This window comes from Delphinus delphis, chromosome X (assembly GCF_949987515.2).
Source record: "Delphinus delphis chromosome X, mDelDel1.2, whole genome shotgun sequence".
In the NCBI taxonomy this organism is placed as follows: Eukaryota; Metazoa; Chordata; class Mammalia; order Artiodactyla; family Delphinidae; genus Delphinus; species Delphinus delphis.
In genome coordinates this window covers 45,084,632-45,108,215 of record NC_082704.1, presented here as the reverse complement: position 1 = coordinate 45,108,215, position 23,584 = coordinate 45,084,632, and the positions used below count along the sequence as shown (strand labels likewise).

Sequence of the window (23,584 nt, the reverse complement as noted above, 5' to 3'; positions counted from 1 at the left end):
TTAAAAGATTTTGTAAAAAACGTCAACAACAACAACAAAAAAAAACCAAACCAAAAAAAACCCCACAAACAAACAAACAAAAAATGTCAACAAAATATGCACTTACCACTTTTAGGTAATATAATGAAGACCCTGCTGGAGAAAGCAAAGAGGTGTTCCCTGCTGAGAAAATTGCATGCTTTACCACACAAATAATCCAACTCTGTATAAACTAGAGACAAGGAAGCACAAACTGCAGCCAAAATTCCTCCCCTGTCCCTTGAATAGAAGAAGTTCACACTGTCAGAGGCTTCTGAAATAAACTTTTAGCAGCTACTGAAGCAAAGGTATCTTGACTGGTATTTCTATCTTAAAAAAAGAACATCTACTAAGTAGCAGTACTTCCATGAAGAACGTGAACCCTTTGTGAACCTAGCAGAGACCTGGTTGAATGTGCCCACATAAAAATTACGTAAAATTTTACAAAACACAAAATACATGGTTTTGTTTGGTGGGGGGGAGGGAAGAGTGGACTTTGCAAGAAGACAATATATCTTTACAAAGAAATTTATACACATGGCAAATTTTGCTTTTTAGCACATTGGAGGAAGTGGTGTTTGCAAGGAGAAACAGTATTTCCTCCTAGAATCAATGACCCAAACCATTTTTTAAAATTCAAGATTAAAGTATTTTAAAATTTTGTTTCTTCACTGACAAAATGATGAGGAATATTCTCCCCAGTACTACATTACAGATTTGGGTGTTGTACTAAAAAGACTGATTTCATGAACCACAAAATATACCATACTTTTAATTGGCACAAAATTTGTATTCAGCAAAATGAACAAATCTTAAGTGGACAAGTCAATGATGCTTGATAAATTTATGCACTCAGGTAACCACCACCCTAATCAAGAGAGAGAGCATTTCCATCATCTCAGAAAGTGCTCTTGTGCCTCCTTCTAGTTATATTTCTACCCCACTTTAAAAACAGCTGTTTTGATTTCTATCAGCATAGATTAGTTTTGTCAGTTCTAGAACTTCATAAAGTGAGTCATATAGTATTTATTCTTTTGTGTCTGGCTTCTTTTGGTCAACGCAGTGTTTGTGAGATTCACTAAGTCGTTCCATGCATTAATTATTCTTTTTTATTGCTGAGCAGTATTCCACTGTATGATTACTCCACAATTCATTCATTCATCAACTGATGGCCATTTGGGTTGATTCCACATTTGACTATTATGAATATTATTTTCTTAGTGATTTCTCTGAGAATTACAGTGAACGATTTATAATAATCTAGTTAGGATTACTACCAACTTGATTTCAATAGGATACAAAAACTTTGCTCGTATATAGCTCTCTCTTCCCCTTTATTGTTATTACAAATTACATTTTTTAACTTCTGTGTCCATCAGTGTAGATTTATAATGACTGTTTTACGTGGTTGTCTTTTAAATAAGAAAAAGGAGGAATAAAAAAATTTAAAAATTATTAATACTGACTTTTATATTAACCTGTGTAGTTAGCTTTACCAGTGTTCTTTATTTCTTCATGTAGATTCAAGTTACTCTCTAGTCTCCTCTTATTGTAGACTGAATGAGTCCCTTTAGCATGTCTTTGAGGGTATGTCTACTAGTGACAAACTCGCTTAGGTTTTCTGGTTTATCTTTACGAAGATAGTTTTACTGGATGAGAATGCTTAGTTAACAATTGTGATTTTTTCTTTCAGCACTTTGAATATGTCATCCCACTGTTTCTGGCCTTAATAGTTTCTGATGAGAATTTACCTGTTAATCTCATTCAGGAACACTTGTACATGATGAGTTGTTGTTTTCTTGCTGCTTTCAAAATCTCTCTAAGGTTTTGGCTTTTGACAGTTTTATTATAATGTGTTTACTGTGGATATTGTTAGGTTTATCCTACTTGGAGTTCATTGACCTTTTCGGATGTGTAGATTGATGTTTTTCATCAAATTGGGGAAGTTTTCAGCCATTATTTCTTCAAATATTCTTTCTGCCCCTTTCTTTCTCTCCTTCTGGGCCTCCCACTATGCATATGTTGGTATGGTTGGTGTTTTCCTACAGTTGTCTTAGGCTCTTTTTATTTCATTTTTCTTCATTTTTTTTTCTTTTGGTTCCTCAGACTAGATAACCTCAATGGAACTCATATGTCAGGTTACATTTTCTCGTGAGTGCCTCTAGTGAATTTTTCATTTCAGTTATTGTACAATTTAACCCCAGAATTTCTATATGTTTCTCTTTATAATTTCTATCTCTTGACTGAGATTCTCTATTTCATGAGATATTGTTCTCAGAGTTTCCTTCAGATTTTTTGTATGTGATTTCCTTTAGCTCTATAAACATATTTAAAATAGTTGAAGTCTTTGTGTAGTAAGTCCTATATCTAGCCTTCCTCAAGGACAGTTTCTATTGATTGCCCTTTCCCCTATGTATTGGCTATACTTTCTTGTTTCTTTGCATGCCTCATAATTTTTTGTTGTTGAAAACTGGACATTTTGAGAATTATAATGTGGCAACTCCAGAAATTAGATTCCTCCCTCCCCAGGGATTGTTGGTGCTGCTTGTTGTAGTAGTAACTGTTTGTTTGTTTGTTAGAGACTTTTCTGAACTAATTCTGTAAAGTGTGTATTCTTTGTTGTACATGGCCACTGAAGTCTCTGTTCCTTCAGGTTAGTGGTCAACCAGTGATTGTACAGAAATTTCTTTAAGGGCTGGAAGTAAAAAAAAATCTCCTAGTCTTTGCAGATGGGCACTGTGTGTGTGTATGTTTCGGAATATGCCCTCAACTCTCAGCCAGGCAATTTACAACTCTGCCTTATCTTTCACTTCCTGTTTGTACAGAGCCTGAAAGTCAGACAGAGGGGAGAGCTGAGGGCTTTCTCAGGTCTTTTATGAGCATATACACAGCCCTTTGTGGATTTGTTTATTTCTCCCTTTAGTTATGTCAGCTTTAGCTGAAGCAATATTTTTAGCTACAAAAACAAATTTAGTTGTCATGTCTTTCCTATATAGTAACACTTTTACAGTATGAAATTTCCCTCTTTATCTCAAATTATACTTGTTAGTCTAATAATAACAAAGACATACAAGCTTTCTTATGTTTATTGTTTGTACCATATAAATTTTTCTATACTTTTATTTTCAACCTCTCTGTGTCATAATATCAAAACACAATGCCTGTAATAGCATAGATAAAGTCACTTAAGAAAACAGTCTGGGCTTCCCTGGTGGCACAGTGGTTGAGAGTCCGCCTGCCGATGCAGGGGATACCGGTTCGTGCCCCGGTCCGGGAAGATCCCACATGGCACGGAGCAGCTGGGCCCATGAGTCATGGCTGCTGAGCCTGCGCGTCCGGAGCCTGTGCTCCGCAACGGGAGAGGCCACAACAGTGAGAGTCCCGCGTACCGGAAAAAAAAAAAAAAAAAAAGCAGTCGGTAAATCTTGGCCTTTCATTTGGAGAGATTAGCCTACTTACATGTAAAATAGTTTATTGATATGGTTGGGTTTAAGTCTACTATTTTGCTTTTCAATTTGTTTTCTACCATTCCCATTTGAGATTTTGTTTCTCTATTTCTCCTTTCCTATCTTCTTTTGGGTTAATTAATTTTTTTAAGTTTTCCATTTAAGTTCCTCTTATAGCTTTTAACTTTGACTTTTTGTATTATTTTTAGTGTGTGCTTTAGGAATTACAACATGTATCCTTAATATTTCAAAGTCTACTTAGAGTTAATAATATAAAAAGAGTAATTTTCAAGATGTTCTATGTACTTTGTTTTTGGGAAATTTGATTATCTAGAGCCTTGGGTTTTTTTGTTTTATGTATTTATACTTCTTGGGGGTTCACTAAGCTTCTTAATCTTCTGAGATTAGTATATTGATGCTTTTCATCACATTTGGAAAATTTTCAGGATTTTGACTTCAAATGCTTTTTTTGCTCCATTCTATCTCTCCTCTCCTTCTGGGAATCCAAATACATATATGTTAGATGGCACAGTTTTATTTGCTTGAGGTATTAGATCAGGAATAGGCAAACTATTGCTTCCTGGACAAATCTGGCCTGTTTTTATAGGGCCCTCTAGCTAAAAATGGGAACTGAGAATGTTTTTTATATTTGTAAAAGTTTATATAAAGCAAAAAGGAAAACAAAGAGGACTGTGCAACAGAGACTGTATTATAAAGACATAATTATTTACTGCACTATCTGGTCCTTTACACAAAAACATTCCTGTCTCCTGTGTTAAGGATGGAGTTTGTGGTTGCTATAGTGATTGGAATTTGAGGGGGGCAATCTTTTTTTTTTTAACATCTTTATTGGAGTAAAATTGCTTTACAATGGTGTGTTAGTTTCTGCTTTATAACAAAGTGAATAAGTTATACATATACATATGTTCCCATATCTCTTCCTCCTTGCGTCTCCCTCCCTCCCACCCTCCCTATCCCACCCCTCTAGGTGGTCACAAAGCACTGAGCTGATCTCCCTGTGCTATGCAGCTGCTTCCCACTAGCTATCTATTTTATGTTTGGTAGTGGGTATATGTCCATGCCACTCTCTCATTTTCTCACAGCTTACCCTTCCCCCTCCCCATATCTTCAAGTCCATTGTCTAGTAGGTCTGTGTCTTTATTCCCATCTTACCCCTAGGTTCTTCATGACTTTTCTGTTTTTTCTCTTAGATTCCATATATATGTGTCAGCATATGGTACTTGTTTTTCTCTTTCTGACTTACTTCACTCTGTATGACAGACTCAAGGTCTATCCACCTCACTACAAATAACTCAATTTCGTTTCTTTTTAGGTCTGAGTAATATTCCATTGTATATATGTGCCACATCTTTATCCATTCATGTGTTGATGGACACTTAGGTTGTCTCCATCTCCTGGCTATTGTAAATAGAGCTTCAATGAACATTTTGGTACATGACTCTTTTTGAATTATGGTTTTCTCAGGGTATATGCCCAGTAGTGGGATTGCTGGGTCGTATGGTAATTCTATTTTTAGATTTTAAGGAACCTCCAAACTGTTCTCCACAGTGGCTGTTTCAATTTACATTCCCACCAACAGTGCAAGAGGGTTCCCTTTTCTCCACACCCTCTCCAACATTTATTGTTTCTAGATATTTTGATGATGGACATTCTGACCAGTGTGAGGTGATACCTCATTGTGGTTTTGATTTGCATTTTTCTAATGATTAGTGATATTGAACATCCTTTCATGTGTTTGTTGGCAATCTGTATATCTTTGGAGAAATGTCTATTTAGGTCTTCTGCCCATTTTTGGATTGGGTTGTTTGTTCTTTTGTTATTGAGCTGCATGAGCTGCTTGTAAATTTTGGAGATGAATCCTTTGTCAGTTGCTTCATTTGCAAATATTTTCCCCCATTCTGAGGGTTGTCTTTTGCTCTTGCTTCTGGTTTCCTTTGCTGTGCAAAAGCTTTGAAGTTTCATTATATCCCATTTGTTTATTTTTGTTTTTATTTCCATTTCTCTAGGAGGTGGGTCAAAAAGGATCTTGCTGTGATTTATGTCATAGAGTGTTCTGCCTATGTTTTCCTCTAAGAGTTTGATAGTGTCTGGCCTTACATTTAGGTCTTTAAACCATTTTGAGTTTATTTTTGTGTATGGTCTTAGGGAGTGTTCTGATTTCACACTTTTACATGTACCTGTCCAGTTTTCCCAGCACCACTTATTGAAGAGGCTGGCTTTTCTCCACTATATATTCTTGCCTCCTTTATCAAAGATAAGGTGACGATATGTGCGTGGGTTTAACTCTGGGCTTTCTATCCTGTTCCATTGATTTATCTTACTGTTTTTGTGCCAGTACCATACTGTTTTGATTACTGTAGCTTTGTAGTATAGTCTGAAGTCAGGGAGCCTGATTCCTCCAGCTCCATTTTTCGTTCTCAACATGGCTTTGGCTATTCGGGGTCTTTTGTGTTTCCATACACATTGTGAAATTTTTTGTTCTAGTTCTGTGAAAAATGCCAGTGGTAGTTTGACAGGGATTGCATTGAATCTGTAAATTGCTTTGTGTAATACAGTTATTTTCACAATGTTAATTCTTCCAATCCAAGAACATGGTATATCTCTCCATCTATTTGTATCATCTTTAATTTCTTTCATCAGTGTCTTATACTTTTCTGCATACAGGCCTTTTGTCTCCTTAGGTAGGTTTATTCCTAGATTTCATTCTTTTTGTTGCAGTGGTAAATGGGAGTGTTTTCTGGATTTCACTTTCAGATTTTTCATCATTAGTGTATAGGAATGCCAGAGATTTCTGTGCATTAATTTTGTATCCTGCTACTTTACCAAATTCATTGATTAGCTCTAGTAGTTTTCTGGTATCATCTTTAGGATTCTCTATGGATAGTACCATGTCATCTGCAAACAGTGACAGCTTTACTTCTTTTCCGATTTGGTTTACTTTTATTTCTTTTTCTTCTCTGATTGCTGTGGCTAAAACTTGCAAAACTATGTTGAATGATAGTGGTGAAAGTGGGCAACCTTGTCTTGTTCCTGATCTTAGTGGAAATGGTTTCAGCTTTTCATCATTGAGGACGAGGTTGGCTATGGGGTTGTCATATATGGCCTTTATTATGCTGAGGAAAATTCCCTCTATGTCTACTTTCTGCCGGGTTTTTATCATAAATGGGTCTTGAATTTTGTTGAAAGCTTTCTCTGCATCTATTGAGATGATCATATGGTTTTTCTCCTTCAAGTTGTTAATATGGTGTATCATGTTGATTGATTTGTGTGTATTGAAGAATCCTTGCATTCCTGGGATAAACCCCACTTGATCATGTTGTATGATCCTTTTAATGTGCTGTTGGATTCTGTTTGCTAGTATTTTGTTGAGGAGTTTTGCATCTATGTTCATCAGTGATATTGGCCTGTGGGTTTCTTTCTTTGTGACATCTTTGTCTGGTTCTGGTATCAGGGTGATTGTGGCCTCATAGAATGAGTTTGGGAGTGTTCCTCCCTCTGCTATATTTTGGAAGAGTTTGGGAAGGATAGGTGTTAGCTCTTCTCTAAATGTTTGATAGAATTCGTCTGTGAAGCCATCTGGTCCTGGGCTTTTATTTGTTGAAAGATTTTTAATCACAGTTTCAACTTCAGTGCTTATGATTGGTCTATTCATATTTTCTATTTCTTCCTGGTTCAGTCTCAGAATATTGTGCATTTCTAAGAATTTGTCCATTTCTTCCAGGTTGTCCATTTTATTGGCATATAGTTGCTTGTAGTAATCTCTCATGATCTTTTGTATTTCTTCAGTGTCAGTTGTTACTTCTCCTTTTCCATTTCTTATTCTATTGATTTGAGTCTTCTCCCTTTTTTTCTTGATGAGTCTGGCTAATGGTTTCTCTATTTTCTTTACCTTCTCAAAGAACCAGCTTTTAGTTTTATTGATCTTTGCTATTGTTTCCTTCATTTCTTTTTCATTTATTTCTGATCTGATCCTTATGATTTCTTTACTTCTCCTAACTTTGGGGTATTTTTGTTCTTCTGTCTCTAATTGCTTTAGGTGCAAGTTTAGGTTGTTTATTTGAGATGTTTCCTGTTTCTTAAGGTAGGATTGTATTGCTATAAACTTCCCTCTTAGAACTGCTTTTGCTGCCTCCCATAGGATTTGGGTCGTCGTGCCTCCCTTGTTACTTGTTTCTAGGTATTTTTTAATTTCCTTTTTCATTTCTTCAGTGATCTCTTGGTTACTAAGTAGTGTATTCATTAGCCTCCATGTGTTTGTATTTTTTACAGATATTTTCCTGTAATTGATATCTAGTCTCATAGAGTTGTGGTTGGAAAAGATACTTGATATGATTTGAATTTTCTTAAATTTACCAGGCCTTGATTTGTGACCCAAGATATGATCTATGTGGGAGAATGTTCCATGCGCACTTGAGAAAAATATGTATTCTGTTGTTTGTGGATGGAGTGTCCTATAAATATCAATTAAGTCCATCTTGTTTAATGTATCATTTAAAGCTTGTGTTTCCTTATTTATTTTCATTTTGGATGATCTGTCCATTGGTGAAAGTGGGGTGTTAAATTCCCCTAGTATGATTGTGTTATTGTTGATTTCCCCTTTTATGGCTGTTAATATTTGCCTTATGTATTGAGGTGCTCCTATGTTGGGTGCATAAATATTTACAATTGTTATTTCTTCTTGTTGGATTGATCCCTTGATCATTATGTAGTGTCCTTTTTTGTCTCTTGTAATAGTGTTTATTTTAAGGTCTATTTTGTCTGATATGAGAATTGCTACTCTAGCATTTTTTTGATTTCCATTTGCATGGAATATCTTTTTCCATCCCCACATTTTCAGTCTGTATGTGTCTCTAGGTCTGAAGTGGGTCTCTTGTAGACAGCATATATACTGGTGTTTTTTTTTTGTTTTTTGTATCCATTCAGCCAGTCTGTGTCTTTTGGTAGGAGCATTTAATCCATTTACATTTGAGCTAATTATCAATATGTATATTCCTATTACCATTTTTTAATTGTTTTGGGTTTGTTATTGTAGGTCTTTTCCTTCTCTTGTGTTTCTTGCCTAGAGAAGTTCCTTTAGCATTTGTTGTAAAGCTGGTTTGGTGGTGCTGATCTCTCTCAGATTTTGCTTGTCTGTAAAGGTTTTAATTTCTCCTTCAAATCTGAATGAGATCCTTGCTGGGTAGAGTAATCTTGGTTGTAGATTTTTCTCCTTCATCATTTTAAATACGTCCTGCCACTCACTTCTTGCTTGCAGAGTTTCTGCTGAAATATCAGCTGTTAACCATATGGGGATTCCCTTGTGTGTTATTTGGGTTTTTTTCCCTTGCTGCTTTTAATATGTTTTCTTTGTATTTAATTTTTGACAGTTTGATTAATATTTTTCTTGGCATGTTTCTCCTTGGATTTATCCTGTATGGGACTCTCTGTGCTTCCTGGACTTGATTAACTATTTCCTTTCCCATATTATGGAAGTTTTCAACTATAATCTCTTCAAATATTTTCTCAGTCCCTTTCTTTTTCTCTTCTTCTGGGACCCCTATAATTCGAATGTTGGTGTGTTTAATGTTGTCCCAGAGGTCTCTGATACTGTCCTCAATTCTTTTCATTCTTTTTTCTTTATTCTGCCCTGCAGTAGTTATTTCCACTATTTTATCTTCCAAGTCACTTATCCGTTCTTCTGCCTCAGTTATTCTGCTATTGATCCCTTCTAGAGTATTTCTAATTTCATTTATTGTGTTGTTTATCATTGCTTGTTTCCTCTTTAGTTCTTCTAGGTCCTTGTTAAATGTTTCTTGCATTTTCTCTATTCTATTTCCAAGGTTTGGGATCATCTTTACTGTCATTATTCTGAATTCTTTTTCAGGTAAACTGCCTATTTCCTCTTCATTTGTTAGGTTTAGTGGGTTTTTACCTTGCTCCTTCATCTGCTGTGTGTTTTTTTGTCTTTTCATTTTGCTTATCTTACTGTGTTTGGTGTCTCCTTTTTGCAGGCTGCAGGTTCGTAGTTCCCGTTGTTTTTGGTGTCTGTCCCCAGTGGCTAAGGTCAGTTCAGTGGGTTGTGTAGCCTTCCTGGTGGAGGGGACTAGTGCCTGTGTTCTGGTGGATGAGGGTGGATCTTGTCTTTCTCGTGGGCAGGTCGTCATCTGGTGGTTTGTTTTTGGGTGTCTGTGGCCTTATTATGATTTTAGGCAGCCTCTCTTCTAATGGATGGGCCTGTGTTCCTGTCTTGTTAGTTGTTTGGCCTAGGGTGTCCAGCACTGTAGCTTTCTGGTCGTTGAGTGAAGCTGGGTCTTGGTGTTGAGATGGAGATCTCTGGGAGATTTTCATCGTTTGATATTACGTGGAGCTGGGAGGTCTCTGTGGACCAGTGTCCTGAAGTTGGCTCTCCCACCTCAGAGGCACAGCACTGACTCCTGGCTGGAGCACCAAGAGCCTTTCATCCACACAGCTCAGAATAAAAGGGAGGAAAGAAAGGAAAGAAAAGAAAGAAAGAAAGAAAGAAAGAAAGAAAGAAAGAAAGAAAGAAAGAAAGAAAGAAAGTTATTAAAATAAAAAATAATTTTATAAAAAAAAAAAGAAAAAAGAAGGATGGAGAGAACCCTAGGACAAATGGTGAAAGCAATGCTATACAGACAATATGTCACAGAGAAGCATACACATACACACTCACAAAAAGAGGAAAAGGGGAAAAAATAATATATAGTGCTCCCAAAGTCCACCTCCTCAATTTGGGATGATTTGTTTTCTATTCAGGTATTCCACAGATGCAGGGTACATCAAGTTGATTGTGGAGATTTAATCCGCTGCTTCTGAGGCTGCTAGGAGAAATTTCCCTTTCTCTTCTTTGTTCACACAGCTCCTGGGGTTCAGCTTTGGATTTGGCCCCGCCTCTCCGTGTAGCTTGCCTGAGGGCATCTGTTCTTCGCTCAGACAGGACGGGGTTAAAGGAGTCGCTGATTCGGGGGCTCTTGGCTCACTCAGGCCGGGGGGAGGGAGGGGTACGGATGCGGGGCAAGCCTGCGGCGGCAGAGGCCACCGTGATTGCAACAGCCTGATGTGCGCCGTGCATTCTCCCAGGGAAGTTGTCCCTGGATCACGGGACCCTGGCAGTGGCGGGCTGTACAGGCTCCCGGGAGTGGAGGTGTGGATAGTGACCTGTGCTCATACACAGGCTTTTTGGTGGCCTCAGCAGCAGCCTTAGCGTCTCATGCCCGTCTCTGGAGTCCGCGCTGATAGCCGTGGCTCACGCCCGTCTCTGGAGCTCCTTTAAGCAGCGCTCTTAATTCCCTCTCCTCGCGCACCAGGAAACAAAGAGGGAAGAAAAAGTGTCTTGCCTCTTCCGCAGGTCCAGACTTTTTCTCGGACTCCCTCCTGGCTAGCCGTGTCACACTAGCGAGGGGGGCAATCTTGAAAAGAGGAAACCATACATGGGTGGAGCTTGCAAATCTGCTTATCAATTCTCCTCTACCTCCATGACGCTCAGGCTGGGAATTGGTCTCAGGGGAAAAGATGTATGAAGGTGGTCCTCAAACAGTATGACTTCCTTTCTTCAAGGGTCAAAAAACCCCACAATTTCTGAAGGATTTGTTTACTCTCCAGTTCCTTCAAATAGCAGTTATGTTTATGTTTTCTTTTCCAGAGTTTATAATTGTTATGTATGGGAGTTTTAGTTGATATAAGCCAGTCTTCCATCACCAGAACTTGCCAGACTGATGTTTAATAGCATATGAATTATAATAAAGCAATGATCAATGGGAAAATTGATGGACATTAACACTTAACACTCAGTTTGTTTACCCACGTGTTTTATTATAGATTCTGGGCTACACCTTCTCACCTTACCAAAGGGAGCATCTTCTAATTTGCACAAGTGTCTATGTAGTAAAACTATAAAAATCATCAGGATAAGGCTATGCCCCAAATATTCATATTTAGTAATTCTACCTTCAAGTCATAGAATCAGAAAGTTGGAATGGACCTCAGAAGATACACCCAATATAGAAATCTACCTCACAACATCCCAGATAGGTGGGCATTCAGACTCTGATTAAACTCCAAGAATTAAAAGCATTACACTTTTTATATTTTCTATAATATATCAATGTCCTTTGATTCCAAATACTTCTTCCACATTACGAGGTGGTTTACGTAATTAGACTCAAGTTTTAACAACTGCTGACTTGTGAATCAAAGCCAGTCTTTTCCCACCTCTGTTGGAATTAGGTTAGTTCTCACCCATGGACTATGGAAACAGCTTAAAAAAAAAGTGAATGGTGCCCAGAAATTCATGTACATGTTTGAGGGCTGTTCTAAGTTCCTAGCTAAATCCCTCCAGGTAATCTTTACTTTTTTAAATTAAAAAAATATATTTATTTATTTATATTTTTGGCTGCATCGGGTCTTAGTTGCAGCACCAGGATCTTTCATTGTGGCACATGGGCTTCTCTCTAGTTGTGGTGCGTGTGCTCCAGAGTGCACAGGCACAGTAGTTGCAGCACATGGGCTCTCTGGTTGTGACGTGGGGGCTCCAGAGCATGTGGGCTCTGTAGCTGTGGCATGTGGGCTCTCTAGTTGTGTCACGTGGGCTCAGTAGTTGCAGCACGTGGCCTTAGTTGTCCCACATGGGGTGTTAGTTCCCTGACCAGGGGTCGGACCCACATCCCCTGCATTGGAAGGTGGATTTTTAACCACCTTCCATGTAATCTTTAGACTGAGGAAGCAACTCACATTGGATGCCCAGGGAAGGCAACAGAAGCATTATTTTTCTGATGTACCTTTCTCTGGTTTAACAATCGGCTGAAGCACTTGTGACATGTGGGAAGCCAGAGATATCCACTTATAAAGACATTCTACAATAGACATACCAATTAAGGTGTGGCAAATGCACTCTTCAAAGACGTTTGCAAGATAGCTCTGATCTTCCTTTTCAGCCAACTGAGTTTGTAATACACGAAAGAGACTCAAATTAAAATAAATATTTCCAACATGAATTGGTCCTTTCAGTGGAAACCTTTTAACCACTTGATAAGATGCAGGCCATGAACTTTATTTATCCTGCATTTCTATCTACGTACTGCTACCCATATAATTTAATGGGGCAAAATGGCCATCAAGTAATAATTTGTGGCCATAATTTCATGTACAGGTTCATGCTGTTGCTCTGGTATTATAATTTTACAGATAAATAAACACTACATCTTAATATTTGTTCTCTAATTTCATTGCAAGATATAGGGAAGTCATTAGTCATATGAAGATTTATAGCTTGAAAATAGTTTCCAGCTAAGGCAGTTTATCACCCATAAGAAATATAGGGAAGCATATGAACTATTTTTATCTGTGTTAATTACCATGCTATCTTATTTCCACTTTCCACTTATGTACTTCAAAGATTTGCTTTGCTTGTCCACAGTCTCACTCTATTTTCTGTATCTACAGATATCTCAGGGATATTCAGGCCCTATATCCTTCAAGTGAGAAATTCAAAGATAAGAGAGTCTAGTCTTTGGTTAAAAAGAAAACACCTAACTCATATTTTTGAGGTGGGGGAGATAGAATTCAATCATAGATCTTAGATTTAAAATACCCTAAATGTACCGTTTCTAGGTTATATACCAGGTAAACTTTTATGCTTCTTAAGTTTCTCTTCTTTCCAAAAGGGGTGTGTGTGTGTGTGTGTGTGTGTGTGTGTGTGTGTGTGTGTGAGAGAGAGAGAGAGAGAGAGAGAGAGAGAGAGAGAAACAGAGTGCTAGCAAGAGAGGTTTTTGTGTCTTGCTAAATACCATATTTTACGTATAAATGCTAAAACCATAAATGTCTCTTATAAATTATTTTTCTAAAGTGGGAGGAAATCAGGTTGACTTGAAGTTGTATGTGCATGTAAGTGTGTGTGTCAGGGCCAGATCAAATAGGTATTTGAACCATTTCTTTTATAAGTGCCATCTGCAAAACTCATACGATGCTGTGCAAATGAAAGAGAACAAATTAACACTCCTGCTCTTCAAGAATCAAACCACTCCTCATAGCACTACTTTAACAAGCCTTTGTTTGCATTTCAAGATGGGAGGTGGAGGAAGGGAGTAGGTTCCCGATCCCAATGGCCACCACCAAAAGAAATAAAATTATTTTAACAATTACCAAAATACTGCATCTTCTTAAATTTGTTCTCAACGCTCAGTTTCACACTGACTTGGCACCACTGCTAGAACTTTGTAAGATTCATTCTCACCATTTGCTTTGTGAATGAAGTTCATGGAGCAGCAGTGAAGACAATTTTCTTGGGGTTCAGTGGGACTGTTGACCCCAACTGTTAGAATATTGGAGATTCTTTCCAGTCACACACACTGACCCTCCTCCGACACACATACACACTCTGGGAATTAGGAAGAGAAGGATTATGTGTGAGAATAGTGTCATTTACTACCAAGCTTCCCTAACTTTATAGAAATAGTTACTTCCTAAGCAGCTCCTGTAAGATTTCAGGCCCAGAGATTGACCAAGTGGGCTAATTATTAGTTGCCTACATACTGATTCAAAGTTCTGCCAATTCTCAAAGGAATATGTGCAGAGAATTGACAAGAAACGTCAAAACTCCATTAAATGCATTATTAATGGCAACTAAACCTTCTATGCTTATAAGAATGCACCCCAAATATTAGTCAGTGTTGACTGGAGAAAAATGCACAACCTAAAAGTTGAGAATTATGTTTTTTCTGGCGGGCTTTATAAGGATTTAAGCCTGGGAGACAGCCTCTCAGGTAGCTCTGAGGGACTGCTCCAAAGAGCTAAGGGAGAAGAAGGGATATATAGGAGTTTTTGCAACAAAAACCAGGTAGTCAGAACGTCAAATGATTACTATTAATTAAAGAAAACCAGACATCTCAAGTTAATGAATTTAGCGCTTTTCTATGTATGGGAAGATGCAAGAGCCTGTGCTCATTGAAATCAATCTTTTCATATGCACTTTAACTATCTAAGGCCAGTATCCTGCTTTTCTCCATCCTGAATCCCCTCTGGGTGCACAGTTAGGGGTGACTGCAGTGTCTGAGGGCTTGATGGCTGCAACATCCTTTGTTTACTGATATGGCAGGTGACATTCTTTGTCCGCAGTGCCTCATAGATTTGATCAATGTTTAGGAGGCATTTTTGACATTCCTCATCCACATCACCCAGAAAATCACCAGTTGTTGAACATTATCTGAATGTCCTAGTCTATACTTACCATGTTGGGTATAAGCTAAACACTCTTGTCTGCCTAAGGTAATACTGCTCTTTTTCCCCAACAACATGCATATATAAGAACCAGGTCATACTTGCATTACAGGGAATAAGAGGGACTAGACATCCATTTACTTCCTAGTTGAAAAGGACAAGAGTTTCCCTTGCTTGAGATCCAAAATATTTAGCTAGGATTGAAGGCTTACTTAATAAAAAGAATGTTGATTTATGCCATTTTAATGATAGTCTTTAGCTGAATAGCCTTCTGATATGAACCATTCACACATTGGCTGGCATTTAAAATAGATGAAGATGAACAATAAATAGACCTTTATATTATTTCTTCCAGGGTGTGAATAAAACTAAGTGTTTTGGGTACATTTATACACAAACAATTTAGTGGATCTCACAGCATTATTAACAAATAAAGCTCTTAGTGCCTGGTTTCTCACTCAAATATGTGCTGCATTTCACCACAGGCACTGAAAAATCTGCTACGTTTTACAGACCAGGCAGACATCAGAACAGCAGCAATAAGTTGTTTTTTTTTTTCTAGTTGGGTTGCATTTGTGTGTCTCTCAACTGTCCTAAGAATTTACCCACTAATCTGTTTTCATTGCCTATAGATTTCTTTCTTGGTCTGCTCACCCAAAGTAGTTAATCAAATTATTTTTACAGTTAAACAATGCTAGATTATTTTTTTGAAGTGTAACTTAGTGACCAGATGTGAAAAGAAACTCTGCCTCCCCCATTTAAAAAGGATTTAGTGAATACTTTTAAGATACCTGAGTAATTTATATAACTTTCACCCAGATATCCAATGTCTAAGAATTCATCCTAAGAAAATAATCATGGTTGTACACAAAATATATCCACAAAGTGCTCATCTCAGTGTTATTTTCAATATCACAAGATTTTAAAACAAGCTAAATGCATTGGGATTAAAGAAATAAAGGTGTAAACACCTGGTAGAATACTGTTACATGCATAAACACATACACAAAACTTATATTAGTTCACAAGGGTTCCCTCTAAGTGGAAGAATTTTGAGTGATTTCTGTTTTATTCTGTTTTATTTAAAAATTTCCCCCAAATAACAATGATTTACTTAGCTCAAAAATATACAGGGCTGTTTTCATCTGGGGGCTTCTGCAGATCTGAGTCAGGCTCAGCAGATCTTTGCTGTGGCCCATGCATGTGTCTGTGATTGGCTGCTGGGTTGGCTGGTGACTGGTTAGCTGTCTGGTGGCTGATTGACTGTCTGCTGAGATGTGGTCTTGTAACCTCCAGTAGTCTAGCCCAGGCTCATTCACATCCTGGTAAAGTTCCAGGCTTGACAAGTCCATAAGTACTAATGCACAGGTGCTTTTCAAGCTATTGCTGCTGCTGCTTCTTTTTTTCTTTAAATAAATTGTGATTAAAAAAAAACATAAAATTTATGATCTTAACCATTTTTATGTGTACAGCTCAGTAGTGTCAACTACATTCACAGATCTCTGGAACTTTTTGTGCAAGAGATCTCTAGAACTTTTTCATTTTGCAAAACTAAACCGCTATATCCATTGAACAACTCCTCATTTTCCCCTCCTTCCAGCCCCTGGTAACCACCCTTTTCTGTTTCCATGAGTTTGACTACTTTAGGTATTTCATATAAGTGAAATCATACAGTATTTGTCTTTTTGTCACTGAATTATTTTACTTAGTATAATGCTCTCAAGGTTCATCCGTGTTGTAGCACGGGACAGGATTTCCTTTTTTAAGTCCGAATAGTAGTTTGTTGTATGTATATACCACATTTCCTTTATTTGTTCATACACTGATGGACATTTGGGTTGCTTCTGCCTCTTGGCTATTGTGAATAACGCTGCAATGAACATGTGTGTGTAAAAATCTCTTTGAGATCCTGCTTTCAATTCTTTTGGATAAATACCAAGAAATGGTACTGCTAGATCATATGTTAATTCCATTTTTAATTTTTGAGGAAACTTCATACTATTTTCCATAACACCACACCATTTCACATTCCCACCAATACTGCACAAGGGTTCCAATTTCTCCATATCCTCACTAACACTTATTATTTCCTGTTTTTTTTTATAGTGGTTATCCTAATAGACATGAGGTGATATCTCATTACAGTTTTGATTCATGTTTTCCTGATGATCGGTGATGTTGAGCATATTTTCATGTATTTGTTGGCTATTTGTCTACCTTCTTTGGAGCACTATCTAGTCAAGGTCTTTACTTCTGTTTTTGTCATTGTGGTTTTCCATATATTTAATTTTTTTTGCAGTGAGCACTTATTAACTTTCATATTGAAGGTGTTATTGGGAATAATAGTAATAATTTTAAAAAATGTATCAAGCAAGTTGTTGCAATAAGTAGATGGGCCACTCTTGACTGGCTAATTGAGGTAACCTATGGGTGGGGCAACTGCCCTTGTTTAGGATTAAACGCTTGAAGAACACTTAAAGAGGCAACTTTATTCCAAACCAAGGCCCCTCTATCTTTTGTGGATCAATTAGCTCGGGTAACATAAAGCTGGGCAGGCAGAGGGTTAAGCAAGTCAAGCAGAGCTGGCAATGAGGCCATGAAGCAGTAACAGCCTGTGCCCAAAACCCATGTGGGATGCTTGGTGATCTTGCATACAAAATCTTGATCTGGATACTGCAAATGATTGTTCTCTTAGGGATTTTGATATTTAGAAGGGAACTTTATTATGTAATTAAGGTTTATGGCTTTTATCTAGCCAATTCAGAAGGGGTAACTAGCTAAATCACCAGTAATTTTGTAATCTGGGTTTTAAGAAATGCTCTGTAAGCATTTTAGGGGCCAACTTTGTATAAAATAAAGATAAGCAAAGAAAAGCTCATAACAAGGTTTTAACTTTAAAATTCCAGTCAAAAATTTAAAGCTTGAGTTAAATGATGGGTGTCAATGAAGTGGATTTCCCAAATGTCTGGACAGGTAATAGTACTAGCAAACCTTGCTGGATGGAATTATTGCCCTGAAAGGAAATAATGGGGAATGATGGCATTTGAACCTCTTAATTGGAATGCAAGGTATGATTATTTTCTTGGATGACAGGCTAATATGATAGCAGAGTGATTTGGCCAGGTGTACACACTTATTCTGCAGAAGCAAATGCAAACTGGACATCTAAGTAATTATGGGGAAGAGATACTGGGTTCAATGAGCCAATCACATATATGAATAGTTCTATTCCTGCTTCTGAACTCCTCCTTTATTGAAATCCTAGAGAGCACACATGTCTAAGACCCACACTCAGTCTTATTACACTACAAATCTTTTCCTATAATGTTCTGCCCCTCGCCCTCAGTATCATCTAATTTTCAGTACCTCTCTCTTTCTTTGTGTTATTGTTCCATTTCTCTCCTTTCATGTTCTAATACTTGACCGAAACTGCATCTTGGATCACATTATGTTGTCTCACTGTCCACCTCCTCAGCATTTCACAGTGGTTTTCTTTTTTGACCCAATAAGCAGCATTTTATGATGAGCTTATTATCTTACAGCTGAAATTTTCGATCTCATTTTCAATCATTCCCTGCCGTTTTGACTACATCATGTCTCCACTCCTTTGTTTTAGATCAGCAGGCTTGATTTGGTATATTATAGTGTCCATCTACCTACAACATTAATATTACTCACCTCCTCTTCCTCCTGACTTATTTCCTCTGGGACAAGTCCATCTAATTATCCAGTCTGTCTCTTGCTTTCTGTACCACAATGCTCCCTGCCTCCTAAGATCAGTGTCCTATTTCCTTTCTTGAAAGATTAGCTTTTTTTTTTTTTCTAGCCACAGAGCCTTGCTCCACATTATTATATGGTTCACTCTCGTCCTCACTCAGCCTCCCATCTCTAGTCACTGGTTATGGATCAAAGTATTCTATTAGTTTCTGATGATTTTTTAGCCTTCTTCTCCCCCTCCTTCAGCTTACATAAAGAAAAATACTCCTTAAGGATATTTTCTTCTATTGTTCCAAAGTAAGAATGAACAAACATTCAATAATCTCTCACTCTATAACTGTTCTCCACTCCTCCCACCCCCACACCCTCCAATTCAGGTCTCTCTTTTCCTCTGGTGAATTCAATCTGTCATATGTTTATTCAGTACATTTCCACATTCAAAGCATTTAAGAAGCTAATTAATCCTTGGAGTACCCTTCTTGGGTGCACACCCAGGCTACAGAGGTAGTTGACATTAAGGCTGGGAGCAAAGCCCAAGAGTTTCTGTTTTCCAAGTCACTGTTCAGACTAGGTTTTCTTTCGCTCTCTCTCTCCACAATTGAAATAGATACCATCATGAATAAATTACTTGGATTTAATTTACAAGGAAGCTGCCAGAAATTGTGTGACCTTCCTGATACCCCAGATTTCTCTAATCAAACCCGTGTTAGTCCTCTGTGAGCTGCTTGGGAGCAGCTGGGAGTCAAACCACAGAACAAGATTAATGCATATCGTATATATTTTTTTCTCCTTCATGCAGAAAAACAGAATTATTCACCCAAATCTGTCATCACAACAAGTCACTTCCAAGAGTACAGTAAGGAGATCCTGTATGAAGTGGGGGGGGGGGGGTGAACGTACAAGTCTGGAAAGGGGGGTGATGATAAAAGAAAAGGAGGACTAAATCAGTGCATAGAGTTGTGTTGCTGTGGTTGACCACATTATTACAAAGACACAATGGGATAGGAGAAAGAGCTCCCTTATCCTCAACTCATACCGAGATCCCTTTTTGAAAATATACTCTTTTCAGCCCTATGGCTTATATGCTATATGCGGCCATTTGGGATTTATAGTTTGGCTTTTAAGGAGGAAAACGAGTTATTGTTTGCCAAATCACTGTTTTATCTGGCTATTATTATTATGTTAGCAAAAAGTAAGGCAAGGTTTTTGTATAATGAGGAAAAATTACTAGCAATTAAATGACTTTCTTCTTTTTTCAGTTCAAATGCAAAAGGTAATTGTTTAATCATTACATCTAAATTATGAAGACCATTGGTGATCATTAATAAATAAAACTGTAAGTACAACTGGACACTGAAGAAGCCAGCTCAGTCAACACTTTCTTGATCAAGTAAAAATACAACAATCTTAAACATGTTAGATTCTCTTTAATTCCTATTGCCTTGCCCTGCAATAGTGAACACTGCTGTTCAATCTTAGGTGAAACACAGTAATGGTTGTAAGAAGAGCGTGGTTAACTGAAACTTTTCCTGTTGACACACACTATTCATAGAAGACTAGACTATTTCCTCTTGAGAGGTAAAGGACTTATTACGGTCCTTATTGAAAGATGCAGGAAATCTGCCACAGCCATTTTGGTGCAATTGTTTTATTTTTTTAATTTTTTATTGGAGTATAGTTGATGGTGTAATTGTTTTAAACTAACTTAGGTCAGAGTCATAGGTGTAGAAAACAAACTTATGGTTACCAAGGGGGGAAGGGGGAGGGTCGGATGAATTGGGAGATTGGGATTGACATATATACTATGTATAAAATATTAGATAACTAATGAGAACCTACTGTATAGTACAGGGAACTCTACTCAATGCTCTGTGGTGACCTAAATGGGAAGGGAATCTAAAACAGAGAAGATATATGTACATGTATAACTGATTCACTTTGCTGTACAGCAGAAACTAACCCAACATTGTAAAGCAACTATACTCCAATTTAAAAAAAAAAAAAAACAAATTAACTGAGGTCAAATAGTCATCCCAATACGTAAAAAAATTTAATTGTCTTCCTATTAACCATCAAGTAGTACCTATAACAAATACCCTGATCATATACCATCATTCCTAGGGCTCGCTCATTTCATATTAATAATTATTATAAGAGCAACAACAACTACAGCTAACATTTATGTGCTTAAGTGCCAGGCAAATAAGTGTCATGACTGATCTTATACTTGGCACATGTTATCTCATTTAACATTCATTTGTCCACATTTGCAAATGCGGTAACTAAGGTTGAGGGATGAAATGACTTGACAAAAATGATCTATCTAGGAAATGGCGGAGCTAGAAAGTAACATTGGAGAGCTTGTTCTTGACTACTTACTTACTTTGTTTGGGCTTCTATAACAAAATAACAGAGACTGGGTAGCTTACAAACATCAGAAATGTATTTCTCACAGCTCTAGAGGCTGGGAAGTCCAAGATCAAGGCACTAGCAGATTTGTGCTTGGTGAGGGCCTGCCTTTTCACAGATAGTACCTTCTATCTGTGTCCTCACATGGCGGAAGGGGCAAGTGAGCTCTCTGGTGCCTCTGGGGCATTAATCTCATGCCCTTATAAAAGGTCATGAGACCCTCATGACTCAACCATCTCCCAAAGGCCTCATATCCTAATACTATGCCCCCTCGGGGGTTAGGGTTTCAATGTATGAATTTTGAGGTGACACATTCAGATCATAGCAACTGCTATACTATATCACCTCATCCTAGATTTAGGCATGGGAGAAGATCCAGAGTTGTTTGGTTTTTTTTAAGTTTTTTTTTTTTTTAATTTATTTTTTGACTGCATTGGGTCTTCGTTGCTGCATTCAGGCTTTCTCTAGTCATGGAGAGCAGGGGCTACTCTTCGTTACGGTGCACAGGCTTCTCAATGCAGTGGCTTCTCTAGTTGCGGAGCATGGGCTCTAGGTGCATGGGCTTCAGTAGTTCCAGTGTGTAGGCTACGTAGCTGTGGCTCGCAGGCTCTAGAGCGCAGGCTCAGTAGCTGTGGCGCACGGGCTTAGTTGTTCCGCAGCCTGTGGGATCTTCCCGGATCAGAGATCAAACCTGTGTCCCCTGCATTGGCAGGCAGATGCATAACCACTGCGCCACCAGGGAAGTCCCCAGAGTTTTGTTTTAAAAGCTTACTTGCTAATAAAATTTTCTTTAAAGCACATAATTTAATGATTTTCTTTTTAGGACACATAACAATGTCCCCAAGTAAAACACAGAACAACAACAACAATGAAAAATATGGAATACCCCCGGGCTTCCCTGGTGGCGCAGTAGTTGAGAGTCCACCTGCCGATGCAGGGGACACGGGTTCGTGCCCCAGTCCGGGAAGATCCCACATGCCGCGGAGTGCCCGTGAGCCATGGCCGCTGAGCCTGCGCGTCCGGAGCCTGTGCTCCGCAACAGGAGAGGCCACAACAGTGAGAGGCCTGCGTACCGCAAAAAAATAAAAAAATAAAAGGAATACCACCATTTCAAATTGCCATGAATTCTCATCAATTTCTTTCTTTCTCAAGGTTCAAATCTTCACATCTATCTGGTAATGATGATTGGAAAACAAATGTAGTTTAAGAAATGTTACTCAAATGGGATGAGTACGTTCTATCTCCTGTCTCCCTGGGGTGAGCTATTGAAATCTCACTATCAATGCAAAACAAAACAAAACAAATCAATGTCTTGCACTGATTAAGGAAGCAATGACAGCTGCCACTGAATTCTACACTCCTGGAGCACAGATTTTCCAAGGCTGTTCTCTCATCTCCTCCACCCCTTTTTATTTCCATAAAGCTAGCATTCATTAATTTCTGATTTTTTTAAACAGTGTTATTTGTGTGTGCGTGTGTATTAAATGCGTAAATGAGTTGTCAAGAAAGTAAGGAATATGCAGGGGAAGCAAAACATAAACAAAAACAGGAACCCAGAGAAGTAAGCTTGCTTTTGCTCGGAGAACATTAACAAAACCGTGAATTTGAGCTTTCAGCTTTTTATGACCTTGTGGGGTGTAGGGGATTAGAGATAAAGACCAGAGTCAGAGCGCCCTCGCCAGAGCAGTTAAAGGTGTGGCGGATAGCTGGCGCCGCTGGAGGGGCGCGAGCGCCAACGGTACTATGAGACCTGAGCCGGCGGCCGGAGCCCAGGAGGCGCAAGGATGCGTCAGTCACTGCCACCAGGATGGTCCCCGGGTACCACCGCCACTGCTCCGGCCCAAGAGCCAAACACCATGGAGACCTTGGATCCTGACCCCTCTACCCCCCCCCCAACCCCCAGGATGCTGAGCCCACCAGAACTCGAGGCGAGCTTGAGCTTGGGAGTGACCAACAAACGTTTGGATGGAAGGGGGCCTTTGGGTTTCAGCATCCTGTTAAGACTTTTTACCCATTTCTAAGCGTCAAGAGTGTCTGCAGAGTTCATGCGAGAAGGTGCTGGCTAGTTTCCCTGTGCAAGCCACCATTCACTTCTGCAGCAATGAGTCAGATTCAGTTGAGGAGCAAGAGGAAGAAACCCTTCAGTGCCAGAAGGCTGGAGGCGGCCCAGGAGGAAAGGGCAGAGACAGGCTGACAAACCCAGGACGGCAACCCGGAGGCCATGGCGGCCTCGGTGGTAAGGGTCCGCTACCCGGCCCTGACTCTCCAGAGGTGCTGCATACCCCTCATCCAAATAAGCCTGTCTCTCCTTCACCAGACCCACCTCACATGTGCCCTGGGGGACATCCCTTGGGGACAGCCGTGCCAGGACACTTTGTGTTTCCACTGGGTGTACAAGAACTTGACTGTCTGGCCAGCACCACACTCTTGGCAAGGACTCAACTTTTACTCGTCCTTCTCTTGGTGATTTTTTGAGCCTCATTTATACCTTTGAGAAAGGATTCTAGGACCAAGAAAAGGTTTGAGTCCACATGGGTTGTTATCGGGTAGGCCAACTTTCAAAGCTCGTTCAGCAATGTCACTGTGCCGATCAAACAACAAATTATTCCATGTCGATTAATAACCCACCCACACCCACGCCTCTCACTTAACCTGAGAATTCTTCTTTAGCTATTTCCACTTTCGTAAAAGTGATTTTAGATATTGTCCAAGGTTGATGTGGTTGTTTAGTGGCATTCTGAAAAAAATTTATTTATGAAAAA

The 23,584-nt window shown here is 38.7% G+C and overlaps 1 pseudogene; it reads left to right on the top strand.

Moving 5' to 3' along the window:
• Positions 1–22,565: 22,565 nt before the first annotated feature.
• LOC132418133 (protein ripply3 pseudogene) lies at positions 22,566–23,297 on the top strand (annotated as a pseudogene).
• The last annotated feature ends 287 nt before the right edge of the window (positions 23,298–23,584 follow it).